This window comes from the organism of the source record quoted next, unplaced genomic scaffold (genome assembly GCF_019419815.1).
Source record: "Pyrus x bretschneideri cultivar Hongxiangsu unplaced genomic scaffold, Pyrus_bretschneideri_v1 Contig12, whole genome shotgun sequence".
Lineage (NCBI taxonomy): Eukaryota > Viridiplantae > Streptophyta > Magnoliopsida > Rosales > Rosaceae > Pyrus > Pyrus x bretschneideri.
Window position 1 is genome coordinate 8,959,701 of NW_025999413.1, and position 20,708 is coordinate 8,980,408.

The 20,708-nt window shown below is 37.6% G+C and overlaps 1 pseudogene; it reads left to right on the forward strand.

Moving 5' to 3' along the window:
- Positions 1 to 8,751: 8,751 nt before the first annotated feature.
- LOC103947522 lies at positions 8,752 to 11,009 on the forward strand (annotated as a pseudogene).
- The last annotated feature ends 9,699 nt before the right edge of the window (positions 11,010 to 20,708 follow it).

Consider the following 20,708-nt stretch of genomic DNA (forward strand, 5'->3'; position numbering starts at 1 on the left):
AAATTAGGTCCATACTATATACTTCAAATTAGATACATAAATAGGTTCCAGGTTGTCATCCATTATGCCATCTTCAAACTCATTCCACCATTCTTATATGATTCATCTATATTACTACTACCAAAAACACTTTGCGTGACGAAATCATATTTGTTGCGCAAAGTAAGATTTCATCGCTCAAAACCTTGCGCAACAAAAATATTTGTTGTGCATGGTTCATCGCCAAAGCTTGTGACGATAGGATTTGCGCGAATAAAATTAATCTTTGTCGTGCAAAGTTTTTTATTTTTGATTTTTTGATTTAATTAAATTACTTTAATATTATGCGCGATGAAATATTTGATAGCGTAAGATTTTGCGCGACAAAAGTATTTGGTTTTTATTTTTTTATTTAATTAAATTGACTTTTTGTTTTATTATTTCTATTATTTAATTTAATTATGGTAATTGTTTGCACGACAAAATATTTGGTAGCGCAACTTTTTTAATTTAATTTAATTGTATGACTTTATTTTTTTAATTACTTTAATTTAAATAGACATATTCAAAATAAATTACATATGAAAAATAGTGATCAAATTATCCATAATATACATTTTATTAAAATGTACATATAAATTAACAAATTATAAAGTTCGATTCTATCAAAACTACTCATTTTCAAATGACATCCACATTGTTCACAAATATTCATTTTTTATTTTAAAAATTTCTTAATCAGTCTACCTACACTATATTGTAGAGAGATGTTCGACTCCACGCTAAACCCTACAAAAACAACAAAAAAAACAACATAAAATAATACTAAAAAATGGGCTTAACCTCCCCTAAAATCGGCATACCCAAAATTCGACCCAACTCCATCCCTCACCCTATACCCGAACCCAAAATTAACCCCAAAAAACACATATTAATGAAATATAAATTAAAATTTAGAGAGAAAATACCTTTTGGCAAGATTGAGAGTGAGTGAGAGATAAGGAGAGAGGAGTAAGTGAGAGATAGGGAGAGAGGAGAGAGTGTGAGAGAGTGAGAAGAGATAGTGAGAGAGAGAGAGAGGAGAGGAGAGATTGAGTTGAGAGAGGGGGTCGGATTTGAGGAGAGGGAAACAGAGGAGAGGTAAGAGAACTAGAGAGATACATAGAGAAAATTGTGGAGAAGTTATTTTGATTTTAAAAACCGGACCACTTTGCACGACGAAGGATACAATTTTGAGCAACAAAAGACTGGTCGCACAAAGTCTTAAAAAAAATTTCCCACCCCCATTTTTGGTGCCCACCCAAATTTTTAGGGTTTTGCGCTACGGAATATTGGTCAATCAAAACTTTGCGCAACGAAAGATTGGTCGCGCAAAGTTTTAAAAAATTTAACAATTAAATTTTTCGTATCCCATTTTCGGCACCCACCCAAATTTAACGATTTTGTACGACGAAATATTGGTTCTGTAACGACCCGTCCCCAAAAATTACAGTTTTTATAATTTTTAAATGTGAAATTACAAAAATGCCCTTCGAGGCAAATGGTTTTCTTATTATATTAGTATTATTATTATAAATGTTGGCCCACTCACCTTTTCGGTTTTTGGGCCCCCTCAGGAGTTAGAGTCGAGGCACACGATCCTGATGTCAGGACACTTCCGCTTAAGTACCCTCAAGTCTCCTCTGTGAGGTACCCCTTCCTTTGTTCGTACATTTTATTATAATTCTTTCATATTATTCTTAATTAGTTGTATGCTCTAAAAATGTTCATGTATTAGCATTTTCTTTCTAATGACAGATTTTATTTGTAGGCATATTTAAAATGGCTTCGTCACCCTCGAGTGTCAGCTAGTATGTGCCTATCCTAGTATTAGAAGGATCGGGGTGTGTCAGTTTGGTATTAAAGCATGCTTAGGATCTTCTCCTACTTTAGTAATGTGTCGGCCTTGATATCACTTGGATGTCATGGCTTCTATTTATTGATGTCCTTCGGCACGGTTGTGTAATCCTCATTCTACCTGAATAGTCACACCCTATTTAAAGTATAAGAAATTCGGGTCGAGATTGTGCCTTAAGTTAGACGTAATTGATTGTTGGACGACTTTCTACAACACATTGATACTCTGCATCATGTGTTTCTTGGGAATTACGGGCAGAGTCAGATTACATAGAAGTGACGTGAAATAGAGAAATCTTAGTGGGACGAAGACTAGTTAAGATCAGTTGAGAATCGAAAGCGATGATGGTCCTCTATGACATGCGTTCCTTTGGAATGGTGGGCAGAGGCATAACTGTTAGGAGATTATGCAAACATCGGAGGCTCGTGTAGGAGAAAATTAAGAATGTACCAGTTGTAGGCGAAGTTAACAGGTATATGTGAGGTAAACCGAATCAACTTCTTCTAGCTTGTCGTTCCCACTGAGGGAATTCGTGTGGACCCTCATGAAATTTCTCAGTGAGTGTTTTCCCGATAATATCCTTGTCTACTCCAACCATGAGTTCCGTTTAATAAACATCAACTTTATACTAAAGTCCTCAAATGTTGACCTTGCTTAGATTTCATGCCTTACTTGGGAGACGTTAGCGTAGTAGAAGATATTCTTCTCAAATCCAAGGTTGTGACTGTTGGAAAATCGAAAATCCTCTCGAGTGTCGAGAATTACGGATTACCATTGGTCGTGTCAGTTCTATCGATAGTTATCAACAATTCTTTGACCATAGTCCTATTTCCACTTCCTTTTGCTAGGAAACAAGTCAATTTTGTTCAAGATCTTGTCCCACCTGACCATTGTTCTTACACTTTCGATGACATTGATCAATTTCAAATTTGACGATGATGGTTATTGAATGGTTTGTCATGCGCTAATGCAACATGATCGGGTAACGCTTAGGCATTTTGATGTTGGAACAACATGAAGTGAATCGTCATACTTATGACCTTGAGCCATTTGCTACCATTCTTACTTGAAAACCTGATGACACCCTTCTGTGGAGACGTTGGTGATGATTCAATGTTTGTCGACCATTTTACTCGATGTACTATCCATCAGTCCGTGAGGACTACCTTTAACTATTTGGTTGAATTCCTCATTCTCGAATCTTTCAGAATCTCTAATGACATTTTGGTCCGCATCAGCTTTGTTCATAATCTCAGTTTCACCTCCTGGTACTAAAAGATATCTAAAGTAAACAGATTGTCCAGGAGGACCACTCAAACGTTGAAGTTGTTAGTTGTGATCGTCAGTCCCTCAACCACCCAATCAGCACTCAATCGGAGCGAATCTTCACAACTGGTGATTTAATATTCCTGGAGTTATCGTTATAATGAATTTTGTGAATTTTGGGTCGAGGGAAAAATCTAAATTTCCTTTTGTCATTTTTCAATTGACTATTGTTCAACTTAGCAAACTTCTTAATTATATCTTCACTCGAAATGAGCTAAGTCTTTGGTGACGGTGATTGATAAAGTATATCAATGTTTACGACTGCACCATTGTGTACCACCCTGATTGTGCAAGCGTAGTTGCTATACATCTTAATAGAAAGATACATTGATACCCGAATATTCTTCAATCGGTCACATTTCCACCTTATGCAAAGCTTCCAAATACTTTTGCGACTTGACCCTCGTCATCAAGAAACTGAGTTAGCCAATTTTTAGGTATGATTACTTTAAGTGGTTACTACCTAATCAAGTTAGGTACTTGTATGTACGCAAGCATCGGAGTAGTAAATTCAATAGATTTAATGGACTTGTTTTGACCCTTAAATTCTTGAGTGTTCTTTAGCCTTCTCAACATGGTTTCTCGCTAAGTCCGTACAAGATTCACGAGGAATTGACTAGGTTGAAATGTGTGCCCAGTTCACATTGACTCTGACAGGAACATTAAGAGCATAACCTTTTTGTAAGCTTACCATACTTACCATAAAGAATTCTAAATGGTCTTAAGGAGTGAACAGTCTTCTAGCATGGAATTGGTAAAGGTAGAAATGTAGATTCTGAGCTTGGCGTTTGTGGCGACAATTTCTATGTGTGGCTCGAAACGGTAACCGTCATTTAAAGGAAGTGGTCAGAGTTATGCTTTTTCTAATATAAGTTTCGAAATTTTTACCTCCGACCAGGAAAGCGACGATTGTGCTTAGTCATAGAGGAAATGTTTTACGACAAGTGTTGGTCTTTACGCATCTTTCGACTATTTCACTTCAGGACTTTATTGTTCATATGTACGTGGATGTTGAAGCACTCATAGCAGCTCTATTTGGTGCGCTTTGAAGTAGTGCGGGAGCGCGATCGAGGTGTAAATCAGACGATCTAGGCACATTCTCACATTGAGGAGCAAAATGGCATTTTGGCACCCTCGGGAACTTCTCATTTGCTTACTGAGAAAACAATGAGTTATCGACATTATAAGCTGCAAACTGTAATACTGATGGCTTATTTGTTGGGTTCGCTAAGCAAGTGGGCAAGTCAACCTGTCTACGACAGGAGTTATTAGTTGCTATGATTAGGACTCGACTCAAGGTACACTTATCCTTAAAGTACGTGACATGACGAATGTTTGGGCGATGCCCATGTTCATTTTGGTTTTGATTTTCAGTACAAATATTTTAAATTGCATTATTTTATATATATATATATATGTATATTTTTGTTATTACAAATTTTGGGTGAGTTATTTCCATTTTCAGTTTTAAACTCAGTACAAGTATTTGAATCTTACGTTTTATATATCTATTTTTGTTGTCGTCTTATTATATGTATATACATAAAAGACTTTATGTTATTACATGATAATATGTATTTTCAATTTTATATTTTTATACGAGTACTATACTATACCATTATAGTAGAGAAGGAAAAAGGTATGGGCATGGAGGCATGAAAGAGAAATCATTGCAATCTGATCACTACGGAATGACATTCTCTTTTATGTAGCCACTCTAACTTAATTTCTTCCTTGTATATATATTTATATACATATTTTCTCCTTACTTTCGAGTATTTTACTTATAACAAGTTATTTAAAATTTCGGGGACATAATTTTCTTAAGGGGGTAGATTGTAACAACTCGTCCCCAAATATTCCGGTTTTTATAATTTTTAAATGTGAAATTACAAAAATGCCCTTCAAGGCAAATGCATTGACTTTTGTTGACCGTCTTGTCATGTCACATAAGATCCATTTCCTTGGCGTATTCTTGTAGTACTCAGCGTTATGGACGCGTGGGCGTAAGTGGAGTCAAATTTGGAGTTATAACGAACAAAGTTGAGGGTAAAATGGTCATTTGACCATAAATCTAGAAGGTTCCAGATTTTGTTGGAGCATTAATTTGGAGCCATGTGTATGGCTGTGAAGAAAAGAATAGGAGAGAAAGAAGGGGGTGCTGCCCAATTAGGAAGGAATGGATGGGTGCTGACCAATCAAAGAAATGAGAAATAAGGGAAATGAGGAACCCGCCAACCTAGACCTCCCTTCGACCCGCAACCAGACCCGATTCCTAGAAACACCCCGATGTCGATTTCGGCGTTTTCCCGGTGAATTGACTATCGCCACCACCTGCACACGACTTCACGATCCTCCTTCTTCACGTTCAACCCCAAACCCGACGAGAACTGGCCCAGTTCCTTGATGAGCAGCGACAACAGCTCCGAGAGTCCTATGACGGTGATCTTCCTATTTCGCAGGCTATACTGACCATCACCACCATCAATACACTTCTCTTGAACCCAGAAACAAGTCTCAAGCTTTGGTTGGTGCGACAGAACATTGGGGAAGACGAATCAAAGTACACCTATTTCTAGGGTTCCGATAGATCGAGGGTATTTTCACGCGTTTCCTGACCGAATTGGACTTCGACCCATGTATGAAAGTTGTTCGCCTTGTTGTGTTCTACATTTTTGTAAAATTTTGGAATTTTTGGAGTTGTTGAATTTTCTGGCGAGTCAAGGATGTAGGTCGTCATGTGCGGCGAGAGTGGCCTTTTAAGCCGCAGCCTCGTGGCAGCTCATGCGACAGCTGGTGAAGGGAAGCCTGAGGTCCCTTCTTAGGTTTTTCGACATGCCAAATCCGAATCTGCTGTCTGTTTTCCCAAATTATAACGTCTTAGTAAAGTTTTACTAAATGGTCACTAATTGTGATTAGGTGCATCAGTGGAAAGTGGCTACATCCTCGATAGCTTGAGCGGGGGCAACCAAATATTTGTGAGTGGACCCCTTCTTAACTTGCACAATTTTATAAAATATTAGGCTTGCATTCACGAAAAGTATGATTTCATGATTTTACGTTTATGCATTATTTATGATTTATCACACTTACGTTTTACAAAAGGTAATGAATTATTAGATTTTCATATATGAAACTCTATGGATTATGAATATGATTTATATTACGGTTTCCAAATATGAGTTATGAATTATGGGATTTTCGTATATGGAATTCTATGGATTTACGAATATGAATTATCATGTTTTCATGAGATGAGGATTTGAGCTTTTAGGCTTCGGATTTGATATGAGATTTTGAGATATGTTTTCGGTGCTCATCTAGTGGGTTATCATACAACACATCCACACAACACTAGTATGGAGACGTCTATGGCAATAGGACACAGTTGAGAATGATTATGTATATATTTCTTCTCCAACGTAACCCGGAGTTGTACAGCTTTACCTTCGGGTGATGGGGCCTACCATGTTTCTTCATTGACGTAACCCAGTGTCGTGCAGCTTCACCTTCGGGTGATGGACAGGTACTACCTTCGGGCGAATGAGGAGTGAGATATTTATGTTATACCCCCAACTTCACTAGCCACGGCTAGTGTTAGTGTGTGATGTTATATATTTTTTCTCTGGTGTAACCTGGAGTCTTACAGCTTCACCTTCAGGTGATAGGGCCTACCATGTTTCTTCACTGGTGTAACCTAGTATTGTACAACTTTACCTTCGGGTGATGGATAGGTATTGACTTTGCACGACTATGATACCCTTAGAGAGTACAGTATTGATTAGATTTATGGATTTTCCTTTGGGCGACAATTGCATCACTATTGAGCATTGTTTTATACGTACATGGTTTACGAATGTTTTCATGGCATGTAGAGTTTTCGGAAAACTACTATGTAGTATTATATAAATATGTTTTCAAAACAGGGGATTAGTATGTTCAGAAAGAAAATGGTTTTCTTATTATTATTAGTATTATTATAAACATTGGTCCACTCAAGAATTAGAGTCGAGGCACACAATCCCGATGTCAGGACACTTTCACTTAAGTACCCTCAAATCTTCTCTATGAGGTACCCATTCCTTTGTTTGTACCTTTTATTATAATTCTTTCATATTATTCTTAATTAGTTGCATACTCTGAACATGTTCATGTATTAGCATTTTCTTTCTACTGACATATTTTATTCGTAGACATGTTTAAAATGGCTTTGTCACCTCGGGTGTCGGCTAGCACATGCCCATCCTGATATTAAAGGGATATCGGGATCCGGACGTGTCAGGTTCATCACGCAAAATTTTTAGAAATAAATTTTATTATACAATTTAAAATAAAAAATTAAAATAAACACGGTTTATATGACGAAATATTAGTATTCGTCACACAATGATTTAAAAATAATAATAAAAAAGAAAATAAATTTATTTTACAATTTAAAATATAAAAAATTAAAATAAATAGGATTTAGGTGACGAAATGTTGATTCATCACGCAAAGAAAATAATTTAGGTTAACAATATAAAATATAAAATTAAATAAAAATAAAATAAATAGTGTTTAGGCGACGAAATATTAAAATTCGTCATGCAAAGTTTTTCAAAAATAATAAAAACTATGAAAATAATTTATTTTACAATTTAAAATGTAAAATTAAATATATAAAAAAAATGGATTTAGACGACGGAATATTTGGATTTCGTCGCGCAATGTTTTCAGAAAATAATTTTTATTTTTTTAAACATATTGTGGGACGAAGTCTAAACTTTTGTCGTGCAAAGTGACCTTGCGCTACGATGTGTGTTTCGTCATGCAAAGGGTGCTTTTTACTAGTGTATCCACACATATAACTTGGGATGTATTCGGATCATTGTCATCTTCTTCTTCAATACCATCTGGAGGAGGGTGGGGTGGGTGGTGGAACTGGCTGCAAGAAAACGTTAAAACTAGGGTAATGCTAGGGAAACTAAATTTGTAAACCAAAGGATATGGAAGTTGATAATTGAATTATTACTTAAGTGTTGATTAACATGTTTATAAATTATTGGTGACACATAATTTAGTTTGCAAATTTGATCTACAAATTTAGGCTACCTAGCATTATCATGTCCTTTAATATCCCACTCTTTAGCTTCCCTCCTCACAGTCGACACTCTAATATCCTTCTCCCCTTTTTCTCTCGTCATTTCTCGTCTTTCTTCTTCAACCTGAGCACAGGACAAAAGGCCGCGATTTGTACTTAAGTTCCACTCCAACCCAGGATTTGTAAGTCATAAAGCTTCAATCTTTTCCATCTTTCTACTTTGTTTATATTGTTATCTCACTTGAAATTAATAGAGTCAAATGAAGGTCTATTAAATTCTTAACCTTAAGTCATCAACACATGAAAGCCTGGCTAGCAAGTTTGTTTTGTCCGTGGATCTCCCCTTTTTTGTTTGTGTCAGTGGCAATATATCCCCTTTTTCTCCTGCATTTGTTAGCATGCTTTGCTTTTCTCCTGATTCTTAGTCAAACTTTATATGCTGGATTATGCAGGAGTCGTTTGGATTAATATGGATACTGAGTATAAACCGAAGAACATCCTCCTTACTGGAGCGGCTGGCTTCATTGCTTCCCATGTTTGCAACCGGCTTATCCGGAACTACCCTGACTACAACATTGTGGTTCTTGACAAGCTTGATTACTGTTCAAATTTGAAGAACCTTCATCCTTCAATGTCATCCGCCAACTTCAAGTTTATCAAGGGAGACATAGGCAGTGCTGATTTTGTCAACTTCATCCTTTTGACCGAAAACATTGATACAATAATGCACTTTGCAGCCCAGACCCATGTCGACAACTCTTTTGGTAACAGCTTTGGGTTCACCAAAAACAACATCTGTGGTACACATGTTCTTCTAGAAGCATGCAACGTCACTGGTCAAATCAAAAGATTCGTTCAGGTAAGCACAGACGAAGTCTATGGAGAGACAAATGAGGATGCTGTGGTGGGAAATCATGAGGCTTCCCAGCTTCTTCCGACAAACCCCTACTCTGCAACTAAAGCTGGAGCTGAGATGCTTGTTATGGCATATGGCCGTTCATATGGATTGCCTGTGATAACTACCAGAGGGAACAATGTTTATGGCCCCAACCAGTTCCCTGAAAAGATGATTCCAAAATTCATTCTCTTGGCTATGCAAGGGAAGCCTCTTCCGGTTCATGGTGATGGATCCAGTGTCAGAAGTTATCTCTATTGTGAGGATGTAGCAGAGGCATTTGTAGTCATCCTCCATAGAGGTGAGGTAGGCCATGTGTACAATATTGGAACGAAGAAAGAAAGGAGGGTGGTTGATGTGGCCAAGGAAATCTGCCACCTATTTTCTCTGAACCCTGATACTCATGTAAAGTTTGTAAAGAACAGGCCCTTCAATGATCAGAGATATTTCTTGGATGACCAGAAGCTGAAAAACATGGGATGGTCGGAAAGGACTTTGTGGAAGGAGGGTTTGAGGAAGACCATGGGATGGTATGTCAAAAATCCCCAATGGTGGGGAGATGTTTCTGGGGCACTGCTCCCTCATCCAAGAATGATCATGGTTCCTGGAATTGAAAGACAATTTTATGGTTCCGAAACTGGCGATTCTGCTTACCGTTTGTCAACAAGTGATTCTGATCACAGCAAAATGGTTGCTCCAGCTCCAAGGAACATCGCATCCACTGATAAGCCATCCCTGAAGTTTTTGATTTGGTAAAACAGGGTATATCGGAGGCCTTCTTGGGAAGATTTGTGAGAAGCAAGGGATACCCTATGAGTACGGACGAGGGCGTCTTCAGGAACGGTCACATCTCATGGCTGATATTCAAAGTGTTAAACCAACCCATGTTTTTAATGCTGCTGGAGTGACAGGCAGACCCAATGCGGATTGGTGTGAATCCCATAAACCAGAAACAATTCGGACCAATGTTGTTGGTACATTAACCTTGGCTGATGTCTGTAGAGATCACGGTCTCCTAACGGTGAATTATGGCAGCGGTTGCATTTTCGAGTATGATGATGCCCATCCTGCAAGATCAGGAATTGGGTTCAAGGAGGAAGACGCACCCAATTTCGCGGGTTCATTTTATTCCAAAACCCAAGCCATGGTACTTTCTCAAACTATAGGGTTTTTTTTTTTTTTTTTTTGAGAGAGAAAACTATCATGTTTATTACTGTGATAATTTTGAAAGAAGTTTTAGAATAGCTCCTAAGTTCCCAACTGGTATCTCTTTCCCATTTGTTTAACAGGTTGAAGAGCTTCTGAAGGAGTATGAGAATGTTTGCACTCTTAGAGTTCGAATGCCAATATCATCTGATCTCAGCAACCCACGCAACTTCATCACAAAGATCTCGCGGTACAATAATGTGGTCGACATTCCAAACAGCATGACCATCTTGGACGAGCTTCTGCCCATTTCAGTTGAGATGGCCAAGAGGAACTTGAGGGGCATATGGAACTTCACAAACCCCGGCGTGTTGAGTCACAACGAGATTCTGGAGATGTACAAGAACTACATTGACCCCAGTTTCAAGTGGACTAATTTTACTGTGGAAGAACAAGCCAAGGTTCTCGTTGCAGGAAGAAGTAACTGTGAGGTGGATGCATCTAAGCTGAAGAAAGAGTTCCCTGAACTGCTCCCGGTCAAGGAATCGCTGATTAAATACGTGTTTGAACCCAACAAGAAAACATTTGCAGGTAGCGCAGCAATTGAAGTGTTTCATGAAGTCGACCTCGTCTCCTAGGGTTTTAGTTATTTATATTATCTTGTGTGAACTCTAACTTTTCGTCCAAAAAAACAAAAAAAAAAAGTTATTTATTTATCTTGTGCGAAATGGCTAGGGTTTTAGTTATTCTCATGCTTTCATTCCATCAGTGTCATCCTATTACTTAAGTTAAATTTTTTTCTGTGATAGATTAGGATAATTTCATAAGTTGGTGGTATTGGTTCTGCTTCTGGTTTGCCTATTGTGAGATAAGAAACTTTGGAATTGCTTCAGATTATTTTTATTTATATAAACAAGGGCTTTTTATTTATCTATTTTATTTTTGACAAACGATAGCATCAGTAACTTAAATTGTTAATAGTAAGAGAATCAATAGGGTTCGAACCCACACTATAGTACATAAGTATTATTATTTTCCGCCACTACGGTAAAACATCATATGCCCTTTATGTGATTTTTCATATCCAATGTCTTTCAGGACATTTCCCTGCTCTCTTGTTTTTTTTTTTTGTCAATATATTGTCTTCTCTTTACTTATGGAGAAATTTGGAAATATAACCATTTTAAAGAGCATTTATTGAAATAGAACCTAGTTTTTTTCTAGTTCTTATAAAACTAATCGAAATTGATTTTCATAAGACTTAATTATCCTTAGACTAAAACTCTATCTTTCTCCTAATATTGAGTTGATTCTAATGAATCAAACTTCTACGGTGAGCTGAAACTTGAATTTTATGAGAGTAATTCTAATTGTTTAACAATTATCTTATAGGAATTAAACTCAAGTTGCTCGATTACATGAGCACATCGAAATTATTATAATTTATGACTATGATAACATCTATGTCTGCTAAGTGCTAGCACACACATAATACAAAAATTATCTTACCTCCACATTACAATCCATAATTTTGTTTATCAAAAACCATGATTTTGTTGGAGTTAATATTAACATAGTATAATTGTGTAAATCCTAAATAAAGATAAATTAAGAATATTCGGGATATTTGAAGCTCTTTTTATTTTTATTTTTTTAGAAACCTTGACGGTACGAGGGTAAGTTTATAGATAACAAAAAAATAAGTTACACTTAGTCAGGGACGGACATAAACCTTACCCCTCAAAAATAGAGACAACAAAAAGGAATACACGAAAAAGAAGGGGGGAACATAAACATTACCATTCTAGAAACAAAAACAAGAATGATACAAAGAAAAGAAGAAGAGGGGGGGGGGACATGAAACCTAACTCTTCTAAAACCAAACCTATTAGGAGAAAAGAAAGAAGGTGAGACAAACCTGGATGTCAACATGCACATTAATTTGAGAAGTGATAGCCAAGTAAGCCAACATAGTCTGAAAACAAAGTAGCACATGCCACCATCTGAGGAGAATCATGCCATGTTAAAGATGGAGAATACAAGCCCATGTTAGCAAAATTGTCCACAACAAGATTTCTGTCGCGATATATGTTAGATGCATAGAAAGTCATTTTCCAAATGCGATCCAAACAAATAGACCATTGCGTATAAAGAGACTAAGGAGGATGAAAATCAAATGATTGAAGAGCAGAAATAACACTAGAACTGTCATTTTCCAACCAAAGACAATGTCATCCCCGCTGATATGCAAACTCTACACCACTAATAATTGCTGATAACTCTGCAAAAAAAAAAAAAAGAGTTGCAATGACCAATCCGGTGATAGAAACCTCCAAGAAAACAACCATGGCAATTCCTGAAAAACTCCTTCACAAGCAGCAAGATTGGGATTTCCTTTAGACAAACCATCTGTATTAAGCTTAACCCAAGGAAACCAAGGAGAAGACCGAAGGACAGGAAGAATAGTAAGTGCCTTGTGAGGGATAGGTCTGATCCCCAAAGAAGAAATGATCCAAGTGTCAAAACCCTATGACATGCCCCAACCCCGATATCTCCAAATACCAGGATGGGCACGTGCTGGCTGACACTCGAGGATGACGAAGCCAATTTAAACATGCATACAATAAAATATGTTATTAGAAAAAAATACACCAATGCTGAATCGTGTTTAGAGTATACAACTAACCAAGAATAATAAGAATGGGTCCTACTCAATGAAGACTCGAAGATACCTATACGGAAATGTCCTGACGCAGGGATTGAATGCCTCCCTTCTAACTCATGAGGGGCGTAAAACAAAAGGGTGAGTGGACCAAAATTTATAATAATACTAATAATAGAAAATTATTTTCTTTCTGAGCATACTAACCCCCTGTTTTGAAAACATATATAATACTATATATAGTAAGCTTTCTGAAAACTCTAGTTTGCCATGAAAACATTCGTAAAACAAGTACGTGTAAAACAATGCTCAACAATGGTGCTGATGCATATTTAAACTAACCTAAATAATAGATTAATTTAAACCAAATTAAACTCGCAAGCGCACAAATCAAATGTAGTAATATATGCAAATACAAGGTCGATCCCACATGGATTGCTTTAATACCAATTTAACTGATTAATCACACTAAACTTAATTAAACAAACAAGGGATAGATTGAATTGAATAATTGAGTAATTGACTAAGACTAAAAATAACAAGAAAATAAAAGACAATTCATTAAAATAAACACACGACACAAGAAAACCTAAGGTTATGAATTCACCGATAACAATCCTATTTACTTTTCCTAGAGCCAACTATTATCCAATTATCATGCTAATATTTAAGGTTGTTCTTTCTAAAGTATGAATTAATATGTGGTCAGGCATCAACTCTTGTATCCTATTGGTTAGGCATACAATTAAACACATAAAAACTCATTAAGTGTAGAAGAATCATGTCAACCAAGTAGGACTAGCTTGATATTGGTCATCTTCGCTAGTTTGTCTATTCTTCTTAATCTTAGTTCCAATAAACCTAAATGATTGGTCATCCTCATAGATTTATCTAACTATCTAGGTGCAAAATTCCTAAAGGTGATCAGTCATTATAAATTCAAATCCAGAATAAAATACCCACAAAGATTTAGAATATAACATGACATATAATTGGATAACAATTAACAAAGTACTTTGCAAATATTCATATCATGGCTTTATCATAAACATTAGAAAATAACGTGGTTACACATAAAGATAAAAATAAAAGAAAGATAGAACCCGGAGTCCATGGCAAAGCACATCCCTTAGCTCTTCTTCACTAATTTGCAAAGATGGTGAATGGTGTAGTGTTGTGATTGTTGACTTTTGTGTATATATTCCTGTAATCTTGGGATTCGTAGTTTATTATGATTTTATGTAAATTATTTCTTTCCTTAGTGATACGATTGTAACCTTTTATAAATCCCTCCTTAAGAGATGAATAAAGACATTCAAAAAACAAAACAAAAGCATTCTCTTCTTGGCACTATAGCCTAGGTTAGACAAAAAAAAAAAAAAAATTAAATCAATCGCGCAGTCAGTTGTGCAGCGCCGTCCGACCAACAAGCGACGATGTCGTTGCTAAACGAGAACCCAGAACCACCAGCCGTGCAGCGCGCCGTCCGACCAGCGAGTGACGCTATCGTTACTGGACCCAAGTCTACCGCACCGATCTCTGCATCCACCTACCACAACCCGCTGGGCTATCTGGCTGCCCAAGATTGAATAGCCCACAAACTTGCAGGTTGTTGCTGCAACAGTCGCATCTGCACTCTCACCATCGTACCACTGTGCCGCGCCGCACCTAAACCGTACCCGCCGTTTGCAACTCACACCGTCTGCCTACCACGGCTGCTTCTTCAAAGTCCCATACCCGATAGCTAACCACACTCTACTATAAATCCACACTAGCTAACTGTTGTTTTTCGTTCCGTCGTTCACTGAATTTCTGCAGTTTTTTTTCTTTGCATTGAAGTTGTTCTGTGAAAGATCTGCAATTGTTTGTTAGAAGAGGAAAAGGGAAAAGAAAAGATACAAAAAAAAAAAAAAAAAAAAAAAAAAAACAAACAAACAAGAAAGAAAAAAGGGAAAAAGGAAAACAATTTTTTGGTTTTTTGGCCCACACGGGCACAACATAATGGATTGGCTTTTTTGGTTTATTACCATTAATTGGTTGTTTGTGGTTGTTGGGCTTCTTTCTTGTTGGCCCGTGTTAATTGAAGCCGCTTGGAAATGGCAGTCTGGAGTCATACCGCTCCCAATCGATCCGACCATGAGAATAAGACTATGTGTACCATGTTTGCTGATACGAATGTAGATTCTGAAAATATAGTTGAAGAAGTGTTTGCCTCTACTAATGCAGGTATTAATGGTAAGGCTTTAAAGGTTTCTGCCTTTGTTACGAATAATACATGGATAATTGATTCTGGTGCTTCTGAACATATGACTTGTGATTCTAAATAGGTACAAACCCTAAAACCATTCACCAAAACCGTCATGAGTGTTGCCAACGCTAATCCTGCCCCTATTATCAGGGAATGAACTGTCTCTCTTTCAAATACCCTTAGTCTTGTTACCGTGCTTGTTGTTCCTTCTTTTGATTATAATTTATTATCTGTTGCTCAAATAACCGTTGCCCTACATTGTCTTGTGATTTTTTGGCCTTCCTTTTGTGTCTTTAAGGATATTCAAACTCGCAAGACGATTGGTTATGGTATTAGAAAGGGGAAGCTTTACTACTTGGAGCTAACACTGAGTAGTACCCCGATGTTGACTCAAGCTTTTACTGTGGAAATACCTTAGGGGGAGCAGAACAAAGCTTCGGAGGTTTGGTTGTGGCATCGTAGACTTGGACATGCTTCTTGCGGTTATTTACGAAAGTTGTTTCCTAGCCTATTTCTTAAGAATGATGTTTCTAGCTTTAAATGTGGTGTTTGTGAATTGGCTAAAAGTCATCGTACTTCATTTCCGTCCAGTTTTACAAAAAGTTATGCTCCATTTATGATAATCCATTATGATGCTTGGGGACCATCTAAAACTACTACATTTGGTGGTGCTTATTGGTTTGTTAGTTTTATTGATGATTGCACACGTATGACCTGGGTTTGTATGATGAAGTCCAAAAGTGAAGTTACTTCCTTGTTCCAGCAATTTCACAAAATGGTGCAAGTGCAATATAAGTCAAGAATACAGGTTCTCAGAAGTGATAATGGTGGCGAGTATGTGAACTCTGAACTTCGTACTTTTTTGGATCATCAGGGTATCGTTCATCAAACTACATGTCTTTATACTCCACAACAAAATGGAGTTGCAGAACGCAAGAACCGTCACCTTCTGGAAGTTATTCATGCTTCCTTACTTGAGGCACATCTCTCATTGTCCTATTGGGGAGAAGCTCTCACTTCAGCTGCATATCTCATTAATCGTGTTCCATCCCAGTCAGTTGATTTTCAGACACCACTTCAAGCTCTCTATTCACATGTTGATGCTCCGACAGTACCAAATCTTCCACCTCAAGTGTTTAGCTGTGTGGCCTTTGTTTATCTCTATAAACAGCAGATGAGTAAGCTTGAACCTCGAGCTTTATGGTGTGTGTTTGTGGGTTATGCCTTAAATCAGAAAGGATATCTCTGCTATCACCCTCCGACTAAGAAGTTGTTTGTCACTGTAGATGTTACATTTCATGAAAACGATACGTATTTTACCCATTCTGAGTCTGGACTTCAAGGGAGAATCAGATAGAAGTTCAAACTTTTAATTATACTGTTCCTGATATAGATATTGTGAGTCATTTGGATTTAACTGGTGATGTCTTAGAGACAAGTGGTGATGATTCACACGAAAATAATGATGTGAATAACTTGGAATTAAGTGGTGATGTCTTGGAGTCAAGTGGTGATCATTCACATGAAAACAATGTTGAAAACTTCGAAAAGGACGAATCGACACAGCCAAAAAATTCCCTACCTTCCTCACCGCTTGACAACTCATTGCTAGCTTCTTCACCGTTGGACAACTCCGTGTTGCTGGCTACCTCACAGTCGGTCTCACCATCTTTGAGCCCTAATATCCATAATCAATCGTCTTTGCTCCCGGATACACCACCATCATGTCGTCTCCCTAACCGTGTCAACTGAGGTATTCCTAAACTTACTTACGAAGCAGACCCTAAATGCAAAACTAGGTACCCAGTTAATAGACCCAACCCAGAATCTAATGTGTTATACCCGTTAAGTAATTACGTGTCTACAAGCCACCTGTCAAAATCAAATAAGTCATTTGTATATCAATTATCTACTGTATATATTCCTAACAGTGTGCAGAAGGTTTTAGCTGATCCACGTTGGCAAGCAGCAATGAATGAAGAATTGAAGTCTTTGAAGAAGAATGCTACCTAGGAGATCACAAACTTGCCAGCTGGCAAGAAACCTGTGGGATGCAAATGGGTCTATACTATGAAATACAAAGCTGATGGGACGGTGGATGACTTCAAGGCAAGACTGGTAGCAAAAGGGTACACTAAAAAATATGGAATCGATTATACAGATACATTTGCTCATATGGCCAAGATCAACATAATCCGTGTTTTGTTCTCCTTGGCTGCAAATCTTAATTAGCCTTTACAACACTTTGATGTGAAAAATGTCTTCTTGCATGGAGATTTGATAGAAGAGATTTATATAGATCTTCCACCAGGATGTAATGTTCCAGATAATTATAAGAGAAAGGTGTGTAGGTTGAAGAAATCCTTGTATGGTTTGAAGCAGTCTCCTCGAGCATAGTTTGGAAGATTCACAAAGTAACTTTGATCATACTTTATTTTTGAAAAGGCTAAATATGAAACTTACTACACTTATTGTGTATGTAGATGACGTGGTAGTAACAGGGAATGATCCGGAAGAACGTGTGGCCTTGCAAAGATACCTGTTTACAAAATTTAAGATGAATGACCTTGGATCCCTGAAATATTTTTTAGGGATTGATGTGTCAAGAAGTAGTTCTGGAATTTTCTTGTCTCAGAGGAAGTATATTATTGATTTGTTGCACGAAAATGGAATGTCAGCTTGTCAACCAGTAACTACACCATTAAAGGAAGGATTGAAGCTTAGCGTTGATCCTAACCAATTGCTAGTAGACAAAGGAAGATACCAAAGGTTAGTAAGGCGTTCAATGTACTTGGCACACACAAGACCGGACTTTGCCTATGCCTTAAGTGTAGTGAGTCAATACATGCATGATCTTGGATAACAACATATGAATACAGTGATGAGAATCTAGCGGTATTGAAGGGAAGTCCAAGAAAAAGAATTTTGTTTAAAAGGAACAACCATCTTAGCATTGACAGTTATACTGATGCATATTGGGCACGTTCAGTGGATGATAGACGCTCAACATCAAGTTACTTTACATTCGTTAGGGGTAACTTGGTTACATGGAGAAGTAAGAAACAAAATGTGGTTGCTCGTTCCAGTGCAGAAGCTGAATACAAAGGTATGGCCTTGGGGATTTGTGAAATTTTATGGCTTAAGCTTTTGCTAAGGGATATGGGTATAGAACATGCTCAACCCATGAAATTGTTTTGTGATAATAAAGCTACCCGTGACATTGCACATAACCCGGTACAACATGATAGAACAAAGCATGTTGAAGTTGACCGATTCTTCATCAAAGAAAAATTGGAAGGGAAGATAATTGAGGTACCGGTAATAAGAACAGATGATCAATTGGCAGATATCCTCACAAAGGCTGTTTCAAGTCATAAGTTTTCAAGTTTCTTACACAAGTTGGGCATGTGTGATATATATGCACCAACTTGAGGGGGAGTGTTGACTTTTGTGTATATATTCCTGTAGTCTTGGGATTCGTAGTTTATTATGATTTTATGTAAATTATTTCTTTCCTTAGTGATAGGATTGTAACATCTTCTAAATCCATCCTTGAGAGATGAATAGAGACATTCAAAAAACAAAACAAAAGCATTCTCTTCTGTGATGGTATCGGGGATGCGGGGGGTTTATAAAGAGAGCTTAGGGCACCTTATTTATACTAGAAAAACCCTAAAAGGTTTGGGAGAAACTTTCCTAAATAAAACAAATTCCTAAACAATTAATGACACAAACTAGCAAAGAATCTTTCTTGGCTTGGGAAACTCGTCATCAGTCTTGCATGCCAGTTTTGGGGTCGATTTATCTTCTGTAAAAATATCAGAAATGTAGCTTTATATCTTATCTTTCCAAGCATATATTGCACACCACTAGGAAAAATTGGGAAAGCCTTCAAATCTTCATTCTCTTACAGCTGCGCAGTTCTGACGGGAAAACAACTTCTGCGGGGATTGATTTGTGAAACTGGAATGAATGGCTTCATGGAAAATTATGACATTTGGACAAAACAGTCTTTAGTCTCTTAACTTCCTTCTCCAATTGGCCTTGCATCAAAACCTAAGAAAATGAAAGTAATAAGGCTCTTTTATAATCAATTCCATAACAAAACCTAGGGATAATTAATATGAAAATATGATAAATAATGCACCTATCAGGTGTTATCACCGTCCAAAGGCAAATCCATAAATTTCATCAATGTTGTACTTACTAGTGGTATCATAGTCGCCAGAAGGCATAACCTATCCATCACCCAAAGGTGAAGTTGTACGACATTGGATTACGCCAATGAAGAAACATGGTAGGCCCTATCACCTGAAGGTGAAATTGTACAACTCTGGGTTACAACAGAGAAGAATCATACACACACACACACACACACACACACACATCTCACACCGACACTGGTTTTGCCAATGAAGTTGGGGGTATGGCATAAATATCCTCAACTGTGTCCTATGGCCATAGACATCAAAGCTCAAAAGCTCAAAACCTCATCTCATAAGTCCATATCAACTCATATCCGTAAATCCATGGAATCTCATATTCATAAATCCGTAAAATAAGTCATATTCAAAATCCATAGAAATTCATATACGCAAATCCAATAATTCATAACCATTCGTAAAACGTAATATTCGATAAATCATAAATATAAAAGTCTGTAAAGCATAATATAAAACACACTCAAATCATGAAATATGAAATGCATGTTAGGCTAATATTTTATAAAACCATGCAAGTTAAGAAGGGGTTCACTCACAGTGCTCCACTACCTAAGCGCCACTCGAACGAGAGAAGACGGTGTCACCTTCCATCGATACACCTAAACATAAATAGAGAACTTTTAATAAAACTTTACTAATACGATAGAATTTGGGAAAATAAATAGCGGATTTAGATTCAGCATGTCGAGAAACCTAAGGAAGGACCTCGAGTTCCCCCACGCGCTGCCGTCACGGGGCGGCGGCCCAGGAGGCCATGCGCCGCGGCACACACCGCCACACCGTGGACAGCAGCGAAGCACAGTACCTCCGGCGAAGGAGCGTGTGCTCCACTTGCCGGCCACGATAGCCTTCTATGCACTCCCACACGTCGACAATGGGATCTGGGTTGAAGGCTCAGGTCAGGTCGGATCTGAGTCAAATCTGGGCTTGGGTTGCTGGGTTGGGCCTGGGCTAGGATTAATGAGCCAGGTTAGTGGATTGGGCTTGATTTCAGATTGGGTTTGGGCCTGGTTAGTTGAGTTAGGCTTTGGGTTATTAGGTTGTATGGCCCAAATGAGTGGGCCGATTTTGGGTTGGTTCTTTGGGTTTTCGAGTTAGGTCGACTTGAATTCAGGTCGGATTCAACGAAGAAGAAAGCCAAAATTTGAAAGCTCCGTTCAACCTCGAATTTCAACTAAAAATAAAAATCTAACATATCAAATTAAAGCCTGAGAAAAAGGAATCAAAATATACCATTAGATTCCTCGGTTGT